The sequence below is a fragment of the Bison bison genome, unplaced genomic scaffold (assembly GCF_000754665.1).
Source record: "Bison bison bison isolate TAMUID 2011002044 unplaced genomic scaffold, Bison_UMD1.0 scf7180017864142, whole genome shotgun sequence".
Taxonomy (NCBI): domain Eukaryota; kingdom Metazoa; phylum Chordata; class Mammalia; order Artiodactyla; family Bovidae; genus Bison; species Bison bison.
The window spans coordinates 56,641-73,667 of NW_011494714.1; the positions used below are offsets into that span (position 1 = coordinate 56,641).

Here is a 17,027-nt window from a genome sequence, read left to right on the forward strand (position 1 = left end):
TGGCATCCGGTCCCATCACTTCATGGGAAATAGATGGGGAAACAGTGGAAACAGTGTCAGACTTTATTTTTTGGGGCTCCAAAATCACTGCAGATTGTGACTGCAGCCATGAAATTAAAAGACGCTTACTCCTTGGAAGGAAAGTTATGACCAACCTAGATAGCATATTCAAAAGCAGAGACATTACTTTGCCAACAAAAGTCCATCTAGTCAAGACTATGGTTTTTACAGTGGTCATGTATGGATGTGAGAGTTGGACTGTGAAGAAAGCTGAGTGCCAAAGAATTGATGCTTTTGAACTGTGGTGTTGGAGAAGACTCTTGAGAGTCCCTTGGACTGCAAGGAGATCCAACCAGTCCATTCTGAAGGAGATCAGCCCTGGGATTTCTTTGGAAGGTATGATGCTAAAGCTGAAACTCCAGTACTTTGGCCACCTCATGTGAAGAGTTGACTCATTGGAAAAGACTCTGACGCTGGGAGAGATTGGGGGCAGGAGGAGAAGGGGACGACAGAGGATGAGATGGCTGGATGGCATCACTGACTCAATGGATGTGAGTCTGAGTGAACTCCAGGAGTTGGTGATGGACAGGGAGGCCTGGCGTGGTGCGATTCATGGGGTCGCAAAGAGTTGGACACAATTGAGCAACTAAACTGAACTGAAACAAGATGTTCAAGATTCCCTCCAGTTCTAAAATTCTCTGATGAGAAGGTAGTAGAATAGGGGGTCAAGGAGAGGTGTGCTGTGCCACAGAGTAGCAGCACCTGCATCGCTGTGAGCATGTTAGAACTGCAGGCTCTAGGGGGAGGAGCCCAAGATGACCCGAGTAGAAAGACATGGAGTTCGCTTCTCCCCCACAAACACATCAAAACATAGGCTCTTGGCCCCTATCCCAGAAGCTTATTGAATTAGAATCTATATTTTAACCAGATCCCCAGTGATTCATAAATATGTGAATGTTAGACAGCTCTGCTCTATTCTACATAATCAGGAGTGAACCCGCCTACCTATATGCCAGTGGGTCATTTTCCTGCCCAGTCTCTGTGGCCTGGCCAACCAGGAACACAACACAAGAAAAACACACAGCCTCAGGTGGTAACTCTTTCTGGGAGCCATGCTCCTCAAAGAATGTGATTTGGGGACATTGTCGTCTCACTGTAAGTCCCCTTTCAAATTTGTGGGAAATGCCTGTGAAGGCAAAAGTGAGGCCAGATTGGGAGAGAGAGCTAGTTGGGGGGGAGTGGGAGAAGGATATTCTTCCAGCTATCAACCAGGCAAAATTTTATAGATGAAATTTCTAGAGGTGAGGTTGAGAGTGTTGAGAAAGAAATTATAACTTATGTTAGACTGCTAGTCTTTATTAGGGCGGGGGAAGTAAAACCTGTTGCAGCTCACTTTCTCAGATGTTTGCTATTCTTACCCACATTTCTGCTGTTAGGGGAGGGGAAGTCTAATTTACAAAATTCAGATAAGACATGTAAAAAGACAGAAAGCAGGAAGCAGGCGAGGCTAGGCACAGGAGGCTGCAGCGAAGACCCTGGGAGCTGCGGACCCGTGCTATGGAGACAAAGGTGAGGTTGCCCTGAGCAGTTGGAGCCTGGGCCCCACCATGACTTAACAAGATGTCAGCACGAAGCAGGCATTCCGGCTCACACCCACTCCAGCAACTCAAATTCACCACCTCAGACCCCTGCGACCTCATCAAACATGAGGTTCAGCTGCTGCAGGCTCAGTACCATAGTCTGAAACTCAAATGTGACAAGCTGGCTGGCAAGAAGCCAGAGACCCAGCATCATTATGTGATGTACTACGAATATCCTAGGGCCTCCTAGGTGGCTCAGTAGTGAAGAATCCTCCTGCCAATGTAGGAGATGTGGGTTCAGTCCCTGGGTCGGGAAGATCCCCTGGAGAAGGGAATGACTTCCCACTCCATTATTCTTGCCTGGAGAATCCCATGGACAGAGGAGCCTGGTGGGCTACAGCCCATGGGGTCACAAAAGAGTCGAACATGACTGAGGAACTAAGCACAGGAAATATCCTGCAGCTTTAACATCAAGATGCACAAGCAACCTGAAATCTTCAAGGGGCTGAATGGGATAAGTGCCAGGACCCACCCTACCTTTCCCCAGAGCAGTAGCAGCAGTTCTTAGGAAACATCCAGTGGGCTAATAAGCAGGTTACAGTTCCTGAGCTGAACTCCATCATCTGACAGAAACTACAAGCCCTCCAGCTTACCAGCTGCAGGCTCTCGCCCTGCCCTGATCCCACTGCCTGGGGAAGCTACAGCCCCTTCACTGCTAGGACTTAGCACAGGCACTGGCCTCTTCTTACCTGTCTGTGTTCCCTGGTTCACCTCTCCAAGGAAGACAATAACGGGCAGGATGGTGGTACCCACCAGAAGGATGATGGCAGGTGAGAAGTCAGAGAGTGGCCAGCTGAGATGCAGAGGGGAGGGGACAAAAGGGAGACAGACACGGAGAAAGAGCCAGGTTCATCGTAAGACATGGTATGCTCATTCAGTTCAGTTCAGTCGCTTAGTCGTGTCCAACTCTTTGTGACCATGAACCACAGCATGCCAGGCCTCCCTGTCCATCAGCAACTCCCAGAGTCCACCCAAACTCATATCCATTGAGTCGGTGATGCCATCCAACCATCTCATCCTCTGTTGTCCCCTTCTCCGCCTGCCTTCAATCTTCCCCAGCATCAGGGTCTTTTCTAATGAATCAGCTCTTCACATTAGGTGGCCAAAGTATTGGAGTTTCAGCTTCAACATCAGTCCTTCCAATGAACACCCAGAACTGATCTTTAGGATGGACTGGTTTGATCTCCTTGGAGTCCAAGGGACTCTCAAGAGTCTTCTCCAACACCACAGTTCAAAAGCATCAATTCTTCGGCACTCAGCTTACTTTATAGTCCAACTCTCACATCCATACCTGACTACTGGAAAAACCATAGCCTTGACTAGACAGACTTTTGTTGACAAAGTAATCTCTGCTTTTTAATATGCTATCTGCTACTGCTGCTGCTAAGTCGCTTCAGTCGTGTCCGACTCTGTTCGCCAGGCTCCCCCATCCCTGGGATTCTCCAGGCAAGAACACTGGAGTAGGTTGCCATTTCCTTCTCCAATGCATGAAAGTGAAAAGTGAAAGTGAAGTCACTCAGTCGTGTCCGACTCTTAGTGACCCCATGGACTGCAGCCTACCAGGCTCCTCCATCCATGGGATTTTCCAGGCAAGAGTACTGGAGTGGGGTGCCATTGCCTTCTCCGAATATGCTATCTAGGTTGGTCATAACTTTCCTTCCAAGGAGTAAGCGTCTTTTAATTTCATGGCTGCAATCACCATCTGCAGTGATTTTGGAGCCCCCAAAAATAAAGTCTGCCACTGTTTCCACTGTTTCCCCATCTATTTGCCATGAAGTGATGGGACTGGATGCCATGATCTTAGTTTTCTAAATGTTGAGCTTTAAGCCAACTTTTTCACTCTCCTCTTTCACTTTCATCAAGAGGCTCTTTAGTTCTTCTTCACTTTCTGCCATAAGGGTGGTGTCTTCTGTATATCTGAAGTTATTGATACTTCTCCCAGCAATCTTGACCACAGCTTGTGCTTCCTCCAGCCCAATGTTTCTCATGAGGTACTCTGCATATAAGTTAAGTAAACAGGGTGACAATATACAGCCTTGAAGTAATCCTTTTCCTACTTGGAACCAGTCTGTTGTTCCATGCTCAGGACTGGCTAAACTCTGCTAGTATTTATGGTAGCACCTATTGCAGCCCTCGCCCTGCCAATGTGCCACCCCCGACTTTGCTCCTACCCTTGACTCCTGGCCTCTCTCTTCTCCCCGTGCAGCCTAAAAGGGTGAATACCTCCTCAGGCCACAGATAAGGCAAGCTGCAATCTAGAAGTGCAAATGGGAGGGCAGGTTAGAAGGGAGCAAAACGTCTAGCAGGTCAACACCCGCTGCAATTCCTGGACTCACACACGTGTAATTGACATCCTCCTGGAGCCCCTCCTGGAACACCCCACCTCCTACCCTGGCACTGCATGCAACCACAATGTTAGCTGACCCTGCTGTACTTGAGTCCCCATGACTCTCCCTCCTCCACACTCATCTTCCACTACTTCCCGATGCCCACGTCCACCTGGTTCTCTCCCCTCACCCAAGAAAGAAAGAGGGATTGGGGACAACATGTTTAGATCATGGAGCAGAGTGGGGCAGGTGATGACCCAGAATTTCCTTTCTCCCCTTCCCAAATAAAGTTGTTGTTGTTCAGCTGCTAAGTCATGTTTTTGTAACCCTATGGACTGTAGCCCACCAGGCTCCTCTGTCCGTGGGATTCTCCAGGCGAGAACACTGGAGTGGGTCAGTATGCCCGCCTCCAGGGGATCTTCTTGACCCAGGGATCAAACCCAAGTCTCTTGATTCTCCTGCATTGGCAGGCAGATTCTTTACCACTGCGCCACCTAGGAATAAAGATGAAGGTACTTTAAATAAATAAATGCAATAAAAATAAAAACCAGGAAAAAAATTTTCTTAATCTTCCCGGACCAAAAAAAAGTCTTCCCAGACAGAAGAAAATCTTGCTATGTTTACTTCAAGAAAAAGAAGCTCCCAGTTTTATTCTTTTACAGCACACTACTGAAATAAAATTCTTAAAGAAACCCTAAGGCCTTTGGGTGTTGTACGGGTGAGTGTTCATTACAAGAAACAGATGATGGTCTTCCTGCAACTATTCCTTCTGCTACTTTGGAAATGTGCCACACTTACTTTCTCTTCCACACTAAAACTGAACTTTATATGAGAAATGTTTTTGTAGTTATTGTGCATAGAAATTATCACTGGAACAATGTCTATAACTTGCCCAGTTTTACAAAAGAAGGAAATACCTGGCTAAGAAGGGTAACACTTTTCATCTAAGTACCCATAAATTAAATCAAAATTTGGCAGCCTTGCAAATAGGCTTCCAGGTTGCCTGGCCCTAGAACTGAGGACAAGAAAAAAGTTCTCTGCAGGTCCACACAGCAACCTCTACCCTCCAAATCCACCACACATATCCAAGAACACCTCCACTTACTTTCTTGATTCCCAAGGATAAGTGAGCCAGTTCAAAACACTAACATAAATTTCTCAGGTCATTATATTTGGAGATTAAACAGACGGGAAAGTTTGGGAGGGAATCTGGTAGAAAGGAGGTTGGAGAGGAGAGGACAAAATAATGGACATGAGAGCATTAGGATGGCATTCTGCAGCAGACACCATGAATGCAGGGGTCAGCTGTGCACAACAGAAAGGCACCATGATTGTTTAGAGACCTGAGGGTCGAAGAACAGGGTTCATGCGCAGCAGGAGAACAGAAAGGTCAGAGAGTATCAAGTCCACAAGGCCCTCTGCCTCAGTCTTTTGATGGCTGGCCCAAGCCCCTCCCCTGTGTGTACATGGCAGATTGCTGACCCTATTCTAGGCCCCTTTTTCTAAGTGACAGTGAGCAGTGTAAGAAATGAAGATGAGAAGAAAGACTCTTACACAGGCCTTGATTTCCATGGGATCCAGGCCTCAACCTTGGCTGCATTTTCTTTTCTCATTTCAAGGTTTATTTTTTTTTAATAAAGGGAAGTCTAAGTTCTATACATGTGTGTTACACATATGTACATGTTTAAACATGAGCATTTACATCGCAATGTCTTGTGGATACCATGCCTCTTCCTACCATCTCTCTCACATATACCCATCTCTCACAAACAGAATAACCAATAAAAGATTTTTCAGTCTTTGATTTAATATTTCCTGAGTCAAGAATCTCTCTACCCATTGAAGCTGCCCACTTCACTACTTGACAGCATTTTGAAAAGACAAGTGTTCCCCTTATATTGAATGAATATATGTTTCCATGAAGCACTGCCTTTTTGACCCTCATTCTTTCTTCTGGCTCCAAAGAATCTAATTTTCATTCTATGACACAACCCTTTGGATATCTGAAGAAGGCGATCAACTCCTCTTAGGACTACCTGTCACTGTTCAGTGCATTAAGCTATCCTTTGTCCACATGCCCATGAACTGATTAAATTGTATAAAATTTCTTAGAAAAGCCTGGGCAGGCATTCTCCTGATAAATCCAACATGATAATGCTTGCTTACAACTCCTCGCCTTCCCTTATGCTAACTTCCTTGATTAATTGTCATAACGTGTCTTAGCTTGAACTGCTAAAACAGAAGTGTTATAGACCAGGTGGCTTAAACAATAAGGAGATACTAAAATCAAATGGATACAGAAAGTCCTCTTCCAAGTTGCAGACTGCCATCTTCTCATTGTATCTTCACAGGGCAAAAAGAGAGAGAGAGCTCTCTGGGGTCTCTCACTGGTCCCATGAATGAGGCCTACACCCTTATGACCTGGTTACCTCCCAAAGGCCCCACCTGCTTTTCCCATTACATCGGGAGTTAGAATTTCAATATATGAATTCTAAGGGGACACAAATACTCAGTCCATGATGCCACCACAGTATTCACATACTGCCTCCTTCTGGACTTGCTTCTACAACTCCACACTGAAGTAGAACCTCTTTTTTCTTTTTGTTTCTTTTTTACTTCCACAGCACTGAGTTTCATTAGGAATTTTATTAAGGTTCAATCTCCAGGGATGAGAGAGCCACTTACGGGGAACAAAGCCTCCCCAGATCTCAGGATGAACCACCAGCTCCAACTCTGTGGTGGGATTGCAGACCGCTTCCAGTTGCCGATCAGTATAAGGATGCAGCTTTGGTTCCACACATGGGCAGGTGAGTGGTATAATTCTCCCCACACCCAAAACATGAATGTCATGAAGGCCGTGAAGCTGTGGAGCTGCTTACATGTGAGATTCCAAGAAACGGGCATGGAGGATACATCCATACGTTTTCTGATATACACACCCAGGCCCCAGAGCCTTGGTTCACCCCAGTTCAACATCAGGTCTGGGTGGTCCCAGTCACACCATGGATCCCTCTCCTGCTGTGAACTGTCAGGGAACTTCAGGTAGTTGCCATATCCCATGCCATCATCCAGCCAGGGCTCCTCATCTTCCACCTGCATGTTACACTTCTTGGCTATGGTTACTTGTTCTTCTAGGGTCTTGGGGTAGGGCCCTGGGAGCACGTCCTTCATGATGTAGGAGCTGTCCATGCTCCCAAAGATACCGCATTTCACCCTGCCCTCTATAGCCCTCAGTCTCACAGGACCATCCCCTGGCCACTGCCATCTTCATCTTCCCTGGAAACTCTTTATAGACAACAATCCTAACCAAATATCTACTTAAAATCCTATGGTTCTAATTCAAGTTTTTTATTTTTTTTCCTGACAAACAAATGAACATGATTAGCGGTGCTCTCTTTCCTTTAATGAATTAGATGGAACATTGATCACATTATTTTTAAGACTAATGAGTCTAAACCTTGTAAGTACATTAGAATTACTTGGAGAGCTTTTTAAAATCATGATACCCAGGCCATATTTCAGACCATTTAAATCAGAATCTCTGGGATGGAAGTCAAGCATCAAGTACTCCCCAGGTAATTCCAATATGTATCCAAGGTTGAAAACCATCCAGAAGGGGGGAAAAAAATGGAGGAAGAGCTCTATGAGACAGGCCAATGAGAAATGTGAAGTTTTGGCAGAACGATTTGATGGCTGATTGAATGAATGGTTGGGTGAGGGGAGGGAAGGCATGGTTCTTGATGTGATTTAGGATTTAGACATAAGTTGGAAAGGATGTGAAACTCCCATTTTCAGAGCACAGAGGAAGAACATGGCTGTAGAGACCTATACTGGTCCCTCACCTGGGCCTGTTCAGAACCTTCCCTGGCTGGGAAGATATATCTTTCTGCCTCCTTTCCCCTCCACTGACACTTCAGGTCCTTCTGCTGACCTCTCCTTCTACCAGCTTGAGGTGGCTTCCACAGCTGCCCTGCTGCCTCCCTGGAAATGGCAGTCCATGTGCTGTGTGGCTCTCAGGGTGGCAGGCAGTAGGAAGACAGGAGGGAAACTTCTGCCAGTGCCTCAGTGATTATCTGGCTCATGCACTACAAGGGCAACTCATTTACCTATGACTTCTGAAAGTCCCTATATTTTTAGCTGGCACTCAACTCCTTACAGGAAGCCTCTATTGATCCACTTCCCAATTTATATAACACTTATGCTTTGCACAAAGCAAGAAGAAGGGTCAAGAGATGCATGTTGAATAAATAAATTTGATCCCTCTTCTTTTTTTTATAGCACTCATAACACATATCTGCAAATCTGGCTAGACTGAAAACTTTGGGTGTAGTTTCTTTCCAGTAGATTCCAGCATCTATCCAGGGCTCTTAATAAATATTTGCTAACTATTGAATGCATAATGAAATAAATAAATATTTCTTTTTAATCTCACAACACCCACTGTAAGAGTAACCCCAGAAACATTTGGTTGATTGATGTTAATCCAAAGCAATAAAGTTATGAGAAAGTTAAGACCTTGCTGGGAACTGTAGTGCCCTAAGTCTCCATTATTTCTCTGTTTCCAGCTCACTTGTGATATTTTGAGAATTTTCTCAAATGTAAAGCAGCATCAGAAATGTGCATTAGGTGTGGAAAAGCATTAATAAAGTGAGTGGATGTGTGAATTAAAAAAAATAAACCATGCAGTGAAAGAAATTGAAGATCACTATTTGATAGTCACCAGTAACGGGCCATTTCCTGCTGCTCCCTGTCTCGGGGCATATGTGCAAAAAGTAAACAAAGCAAGAGGCACGTTTTAAGAGATAATGACTCATTCATATGCTCGAAATACTAATGACAAGTCAAGAGAAACTGATTAAAATAAAGAAAAACAAGTGCTTTTAAGACTTGTGTATTATTGTGCAAAACTATTATTAAACTAGACTCTGTTGAGGATGATGGCACTTTGGTTCCTAACATGCATGGAAAGTCCCCAAAATGCAGGTTAGCTTGCATTAAAGGTTAACATTCATGGAATCCTAAAGTTAGAAAGTCCCTTAAACAATCAACAGAGAGATAGATGCTCCTTTCCCTTCCACAGGCCAAGCGTGTACAAAGATATAAGAAAGAATTAGAAAACCTCAGAATATTGTTTAACATTTTCTTTGGAAGTATGCTTCACTCTCTAATCAGACTTACTTTTTTTTTTTAAGAAAAATTTTTTGTTTTTGTTTAACCAAAACCCATGTTGCAATTTAAACCTATTTCCTCATTTGGTTCACAGAGGTGATGGAACATAACAAGTTAATTTCTTCTTCATGATACATCAAGTAAATCCAAATAACCCTAACTATTCAACTTTTTCTTATGACATCCATTGTTTGCCATCTTTTCCTAAACTTCTGAACTAGAATTACATTCTGGATACTAAAATACTAAATGCTAAAAAATATTGAGATGCTTTTATAATAACTAAGGACAAGAAAAAGGAGCAACGAAATGTACTGTTATATGTGCAATAAAAAAGATGTTTCATATTATTTACAAGAAGTTAAAACCCACACAAGGGATTTTGCCTAATAGATAATAAAATATTTGATCAAACTGCAGGAAATTAAAGCAGTACTATCCCAAGACATGGAACAGACTGGTTCCAAATAGGAAAAGGAGTTTGTCAAGGCTGCATATTGTCACCCTACTTATTTAACTTATATGTAGAGTACATCATGAGAAACGCTGGACTAGAAGAAACACAAGTTGAAATCAAGATTGCCGGGAGAAATACCAATAACCTCAGATATGCAGATGACACCACCCTTATGGCAGAAAGTGAAGAGGAACTCAAAAGCCTCTTGATGAAAGTGAAAGTGGAGAGTGAAAAAGTTGGCTTAAAGCTCAACATTCAGAAAACGAAGATCATGGCATCCGGTCCCATCACTTCATGGGAAATAAATGGGGAAACAGTGGAAACAGTGTCAGACTTTATTTTTCTGGCCTCCAAAATCACTGCAGATGGTGACTTCAGCCATGAAACTAAAAGTCGCTTACTCCTTGGAAGGAAAGTTATGACCAACCTAGATAGCATATTGAAAAGCAGACATTACTTTGCCAACAAAGGTTCGTCTAGTCAAGGCTATGGTTTTTCCTGTGGTCATGTATAGATGTGAGAGTTGGACTGTGAAGAAGGCTGAGTGCCAAAGAATTGATGTTTTTGAACTGTGGTGTTTGAGAAGACTCTTGAGAGTCCCTTGGACAACAAGGAGATCCAACCAGTCCATTCTGAAGGAGATCAGCCCTGGGATTTCTTTGGAAGGAATGATGCTAAAGCTGAAACTCCAGTACTTTGGCCACCTGATGCGAAGAGTTGACTCATTGGAAAAGACTCTGATGCTGGTAGGGATTGGGGGCAAGAGGAGAAGGGGACGACAGAGGATGAGATGGCTGGATGGCATCACTGACTCGATGGACGTGAGTTTCAGTGAACTCCGGGAGTTGGTGATGGACAGGGAGGCCTGGCGTGCTGTGATTCATGGGGTCGCAAAGAGTTGGACACGACTGAGCGACTGATCTGATCTGATCTGATCACGGGACAGGTATAGATGAACAGATCAACAGAATAAAATAGAGTCCAGAGAAGAAAAAATCAATTAATGCTACTACTACTAAGTCATAAATGTGCCCAATGACAGTACATTCCTCATCGGTGCCAGTATGTCACATAAACCATTTCCATTAAACCTCACAACATCAGACAATAGGCAGAACTAGTGCTCAGCAAGGAGATCCAGACCTCTCTGCCCTCCTGTCTGTGCTCTTCATGCAAATATACCAGTGCCTTCACTTTGAATTAGTAATATATAAAACTGTAGAAATAGCATTGGAGCAATTCGATAAAAAATGTGAGGGCAGATAAAGTGAGATTATTTTCTCACATTAAAAAAAAGTTAGGTGCACTAAAATCCGAAATGTAAAAACTAATAATAAAATGTACTGTTAAATGGCGCTTCCCAGGTGGCACAATGGTAAAAAATCTGCCTGCCAATACAGGAGACACAAGAGATGCAAGTTTGATCCCTGAGTCAGGAAGATCCCCTGGAGTAGAGTATGCCAACCACTCCAGTATTCTTGCCTCGGAAATCCCATGGACAGAGGAACCTTGCGGGCTACAGTCCATGGGGTCACAAAGAGTTAGACACAACTGAGCCACTCAGCACATTTTGTTAAATATAGAACAGTTTTTTAATTTATTTATTTTTAATTGGAGGATAGTTGCCCTACAAAGTTGTGTTGGCTTCTGCCATACATCAACATGAATCAGCTATAGGTTTACATATATTCCTTCCCTCTTGAGCCTCCCTCCCACCTCCTGCCACATTCCACCCCTCTAGGTTGTCACAGAGCACCAGGGAAGCCCCTTGTGTCACACCATACTTCCCATTAGCTCTCTGTTTTGCACATGGTAATGTACATATTTCAGTGCTTCTCTCCCCATGTCCACAAGTCTGTTCTCCATGTCTGAGTCTCTATTCCTGCCCTGCCCATAGGTTCATCACTACCATTTTCCTAGATTCCATATATATGTGTTAACATACAATATTTGTTTTTCTCTTTCCGATTTACTTCACTGTGTACTAACAGGCTCTAGGTTCATCCACCTCACTAGAACTGACTCAAATTTGTTCCTTTTCATGATCGAGTAATGTTCCATTGTATATATGCACCACAACTTCTTTATCCATTCATCTATTGACAGACATCTAGGTTGCGTCTGTGTCCTGGCTATTCTGAAGTGAAAGAAAGTGAAAGTTGCTCAGTTGTGCCTGACTCTGCAACTCCATGGACTGTAGCCTGCCAGGCTTCTCTGTCCATGGAATTATCCAAGGCAGAATACTGGAGTGGGTAGCTGTTCCCTTCTCCAGGGGATCTTCCCGACCCGGGAATCAAACTGAGGTCTCATGCATTGCAGACAGATTCTTTACCAGCTGAGTCACCAGGGAAGCCCTGGCTATTCTAAATAGTGCTGCAGTTAATAACACTGAGGTACATGTGTCTTTTTCAATTATGGTTTTCTTAGGGATAGAACAATTTTATACTCTGTTCTGTTATAATCTCAGTGAAGAAGATAATCCCTAGAATGGCATCAAGTTTAAAACCAAAAAGGGAAACTGACACATTTGACCATTGGTACAGAAGACACTCTAAAGAAAGTTAAATCTAGAAAAACTCTTGTAGTATATATGAGAAACAAAGGGTTAATATCTTTAGTTATAAAATGCACTTACAAATAAATATGAAAAATATCAACATCCCTATTAAAACTGAGAGAAGGATATAAACAGACATTTCAGAAATGAAGAAAGATAAATTTCCAATAAACATATACGATACACTCAATTTACTATCAAAGATATAAGACACTGAAAATACCTAGGCTAGGAAGAAAGTGTGAGCAGAAAGAGGCATTCTCATACACTGTGGATAGACACAGAAATTGGTACAAAGAAAGATACATTTTTTTATGCAGGGAATAAAGGAGATGAGTTAAGTAATCCCTAAGAATTTCGATCCAATTGCCAACATTCATTGGATCATAGAAAAAGCAAGGGAATTTCAGAAAAACATCTACTTCTGCTTCACTGACTACATTAAAGCCTTTGACTGTGTGGATCACAACAAACTATGGAAAACTCTTAAAGTGATGGGAATACCAGACCACCTTACCTGCCTCCTGAGAAACCTGTATGCAGGTCAAGAAGCAACAGTTGGAACTAGATGTGAAACAATGAACTGATTCCAAATTGGGAAAGGAGTATGTCAAAGCTGTATATTGTCACCCTGCTTATTTAACTTCTATGCAGAGTACATCATGCCAGGCTGGATGGAGCACAAGCTGGAATCAAGATTGCTGGGAGAAATATCGATAACCTCATATATGCAGATAACACCACCTTATGGCAGAAAGTGAAGAGAAACTAAAGAGCCTGTTAATGAAGGTGAAAGAAGAGTGAAAAAGCTGACTTAAAACTCAACATTCAAAAAAGTAAGATCATGGCATCTGGTCCCATCACTTCATGGTAGACAGATCGGGAAACGATGGAAACAGTGACAGACTACTTTCTTGGGCTCCAAAATCACTGCAGATGGTGACTGCACCCATGAAATTAAAAGATGCTTGCTCCTTGAAAGAAAAACTATGACAAAACTAGACAGTATACTAAAAAGCAGAGACATCACTTTACCAACAAAGGTCTGTATTGTCAAAGCTATGGTATTCTTGGGCTTCCCTGGTGGCTCAGTAAAGAATCCGCCTACAATGCAGGAGACCTGGATTCCATCCCTGGATTGGGAAGATCCCCTGGAGGAAGGCATGGCAAATCACTCCAGTATTCTTCCCAGGAGATTCCCCATGGACAGAGGAGCCTGGCAGGCTATAGTTCATGGGGTTGCAAAAAGTTGGACACGACTGAGCAACCAAGCACAAGCACATGTATGGTTGTGAGAGTTGGACTATAAAGAAGGTTGAATGCAGAAAAATCAATGCTTTTGAGCTGTGGTGCTGGAGAAGACTCTTGAGAGTCCCTTTGACAACAAGGAGATCAAACTAGTCGATCTAGAAGGACTGATGCTAAAGCTGAAGCTTCAATACTTTGTCCACTTGATGAGTAGAGCCAACTCATTGGAAAAGACCCTAATGCTAGGAAAGATTGAGAGCAGGAGGAGAAGGGGGTGATGGAGGATGAGATGACTGGATGGCATCATCAAGTCAATGGACAAGAGTTTGAGCAAACTCTGGGAGATAGTGAAGGACAGGGAAGTCTGGTGTGCCGCAGTCTGTGGGGTCGCAAAGTGTCGCACATGACTGAGTGACTGAACAACAAGAATATCTAGATTCTCTCTAGATTTGAAATTCTAACAGTCTTTATTTATCTGAGTTATGCCAATGCTATATAAAGGCTTTAACAATCAACAAAATATATTTTATAAAAAAATATTATTGAGATATATTTCCCTATCCAGAAGAAATTTTGAGACTTCTGTGACTCATACAGAAAACTTATTGTGTTAGTCACTCAGTAATGTCTGACTCTTTGCAACCCCATGGACTATAGCCTTCCAGGCTCCTCTGTCCATGGAATTCTCCAGGCAAGAATACTGGAGTAGGTAATCATTCCCTTCTCCAGGGAATCTCCCTGACCCAGGGATTGAACCTGCATCTCCTGCATTGCAGATGGATTCTTTGCCACCTAAGCCACCAGGGAAGAGCGCCCAACATTTACCAAGGTACAGTATGCCTAGGATGTAGAAGCACTGGAAATGCTAGAGGCAGCCAGGAGCAAACCAGACAGAGGAAACTAACACACAAATAGACAATGATACTCAGGGCACAAAGCTTTCCCCGAGCTATGAGTGTGATGAGCACGTGAGATAGGCATTTAAATTACTCTTGGGAATGAGGTGAGTTGGAAAGATTGGTCTTAGGCATCAGCTCCCTAAATGGGTCTTACAGGGTGAGCAAGCTTCAGACTTATGGAGAAGGGATGCCTTTATAGGGAAGAGAGCAACATATGCAAAGACAAGGGGGCACTAGAAAGCATGGTGAGTCTTGGGACCTATTCATGTCTCCTGAGACTGCAAGAGACGGACAGCTAGGAGCCAGACAAGAAAGAAACAGGTTTTACACGTCATCACGAGAAGCCTGGATCTTATTCCTATAACTGTAAACCATCAAAGAAGTACCCTAACGAGATCTCCACTTGAGAAAAAAATCCCTGCAGGAGACTCCCACTTCCACTAAGATAGTAAACTGAGATAGCCAGATAAAAACTCCAGATACAAAAACATGAAATGGGTTAAAGTTTTAAAATAAGCTTAGAAGTATAGTCAAAAATCATGAAAGGCTATGTGAAATCTCTAGATACCAAACGCAAAGAGGGAACTGAAAATTTGAGTGCTAAGAAATTCTCTGTGAAATTCCCTGAAAGGATGGGAAATTCTGTTTTATTTCAAGGACTCAAGGGTAACTGACCTCAGGCAAGGCGTCAGCCTGGGAGGAGCAGGGAGTTGGAGTGAATCCTCTTTAAAGAGTTTCCCCCTTCAGTGACCTCATCCTTTCTCACAGAGTCACCAGCACTCCACTTCAACAGTGCTTCACTTTCTGCTTATGTCAATAAATTTTTTTTTTATCCTTACTGGGTCAGCCCACTATCAGCATACTTAAATGGCATTATCTCGAGCATCTTTAAAAATCCTTTCGTTGATCTCAGTTCCCCAGCCAGCTACTGCCCCATTTCCCAGTTTCTCTTTGCAACACATCTCCTCAATAAAGTTGTTCTAGTTAGCACTCCTGAAAAATCCCAGGTACGAAAACTTGAAATGGTTTTCGTATTATCTCTTAAACACACACCAATCAGGGGTCATCCATACCCTCCACTAAAATTGCTCTTGTCAAAGTCACTGTGAGTGTAATCTTGCTAAACCCATGACCCCTAGTTTACACAACCAGGCACCATCCCTGACATAGTCAATTATTCCTTTTCTCAGATACACTGTCTTTACTTGGTTTCAAGAACAGCACATTCTCTTGGCTACTTTGCTAGCCACCCTTCTTGGTTTCTGCTGTTAATTTTCTCTTCTCCTTCACTCGATGCTGGAGAGCCCCCAGACCTCAGTTCCCTTCTCATTTCTATCTGCACTCACAACCTTGAGCACCTCCCCCAGTCTCAAGGCCTTAAATATCAAGTGTTACTCACGGTCCTCCAAGAAGCAGATGCCAAGATGGGATTATATGTGCAAGAGATTCATATGTTGTTGTGAAGCATAAAGGAAGCAGGAGTAGGCTGAGAGAGGCTTCCAATCATGATGATACCTGTGAAAAAGAGAGGAGGAAAGAAGGAGGTTTGGGTAGGAAGAGTCTCAAACTGCAGCTCAGTTCCCAAATAGTTTGGCTAGGTTGATGTGAAGTCCTTGAGCCAAAGTTTCCCGTTAGAGTTATCCCATGACCTTCAAGAATGGGTCAGCACTAGTATCCAGCTGTGCTCCATCATAGCTGGAAGAACCCAGAAGACACAAGTCTTCTGTGTGAATATAGTGGTGTGTACAGAGGGGTTGTCAGGCAGCCATACTCCCCTCAGCAGAAGATCTGAGTGGTCCATTCCCACGGCGGCCACAGTCCACCCCTTCACCTGCATAGAACTATTTTTCAAGGTAAGTTTGGGCAGCAGCTCTTCCATGGTTCCCATGGCCTCTAGTCTAAAGGAAAGCTTAGAGGAGGGGGAATTGATGGAGTAGCTACCAGGGCATAACTCCCTCCTCCACAATTAGCCTAAATTTCCCTCACCCTCAGCTATCACCTTAGCAGGTCTAGGTGGCTTTCCTAGTGGTGTGACCCAAACCTTCATTGCTGAGGCATCTTCTCAGATTGGGCATGTGTCCATTCGCAATTACAAGCAGCCAGAGATCACCCAGAGGCTCCCTAGTGGATCATCTAGCTCCATGTGTGTTCCTCCTGCCCCCTTTATAACAGCAGCTCTACTTCCTGGTGAGACAGAGGCACCTCTTCTTGCCTACTTGATCCTGGACACAAGAAATCCAAAGGGCTTTAGTTCCCTGGTAAAGATGAGCCTCTTTGAAGGATAAGCATCTCTAACCCTGCCAATTTGAGAGTTGCAGGGTCAGGAAGGACAATATCTCCCAGTGGATCATCAGGAGTGATGGAAGTGGGCGGGGAGGTGGGGAGGGGATCACTCATGCTTCCACTCCTCGGTTCTCCAATCCATATATTATTTCACTTGGGGACCCAGTGCCATACAGAAGTCTCTGACACATGTTGCATCCTAAAAGATAATGCCCCAGTCTCTCATAGTATTGTGTCTGGGCTGGGCTAGGGCTTCAGCTGTGCCTTTGGAAGATTGTTTCAGAACTCTCTGAGACCTGCTTCTTCTGGGGCATATGGCTTGTGATGCAACCAGTGGTTCCCACGGGCATGAGTTCGCTCCCACCTGTTCTTTACTGTGATATGAGTACCCTGTGCTGTGTGGGATCCTATGCCTGTGGATTGAACATTCTATAAGCTCCCAAATAA

The 17,027-nt window shown here is 43.7% G+C and overlaps 1 long non-coding RNA gene across 1 annotated transcript in view; it reads right to left on the reverse strand.

Annotated features, from left to right (window-relative positions):
• LOC104988755 overlaps window positions 1-15,875 on the reverse strand; it is a 31,268-nt gene extending 15,393 nt beyond the window's left edge. The window contains exon 1 of the long non-coding RNA XR_825282.1: window positions 15,697-15,875. This is a non-coding gene — a long non-coding RNA (uncharacterized LOC104988755). The remainder of the gene's footprint in view (window positions 1-15,696) is intronic.
• Between the last annotated feature and the right edge of the window lie 1,152 nt (window positions 15,876-17,027).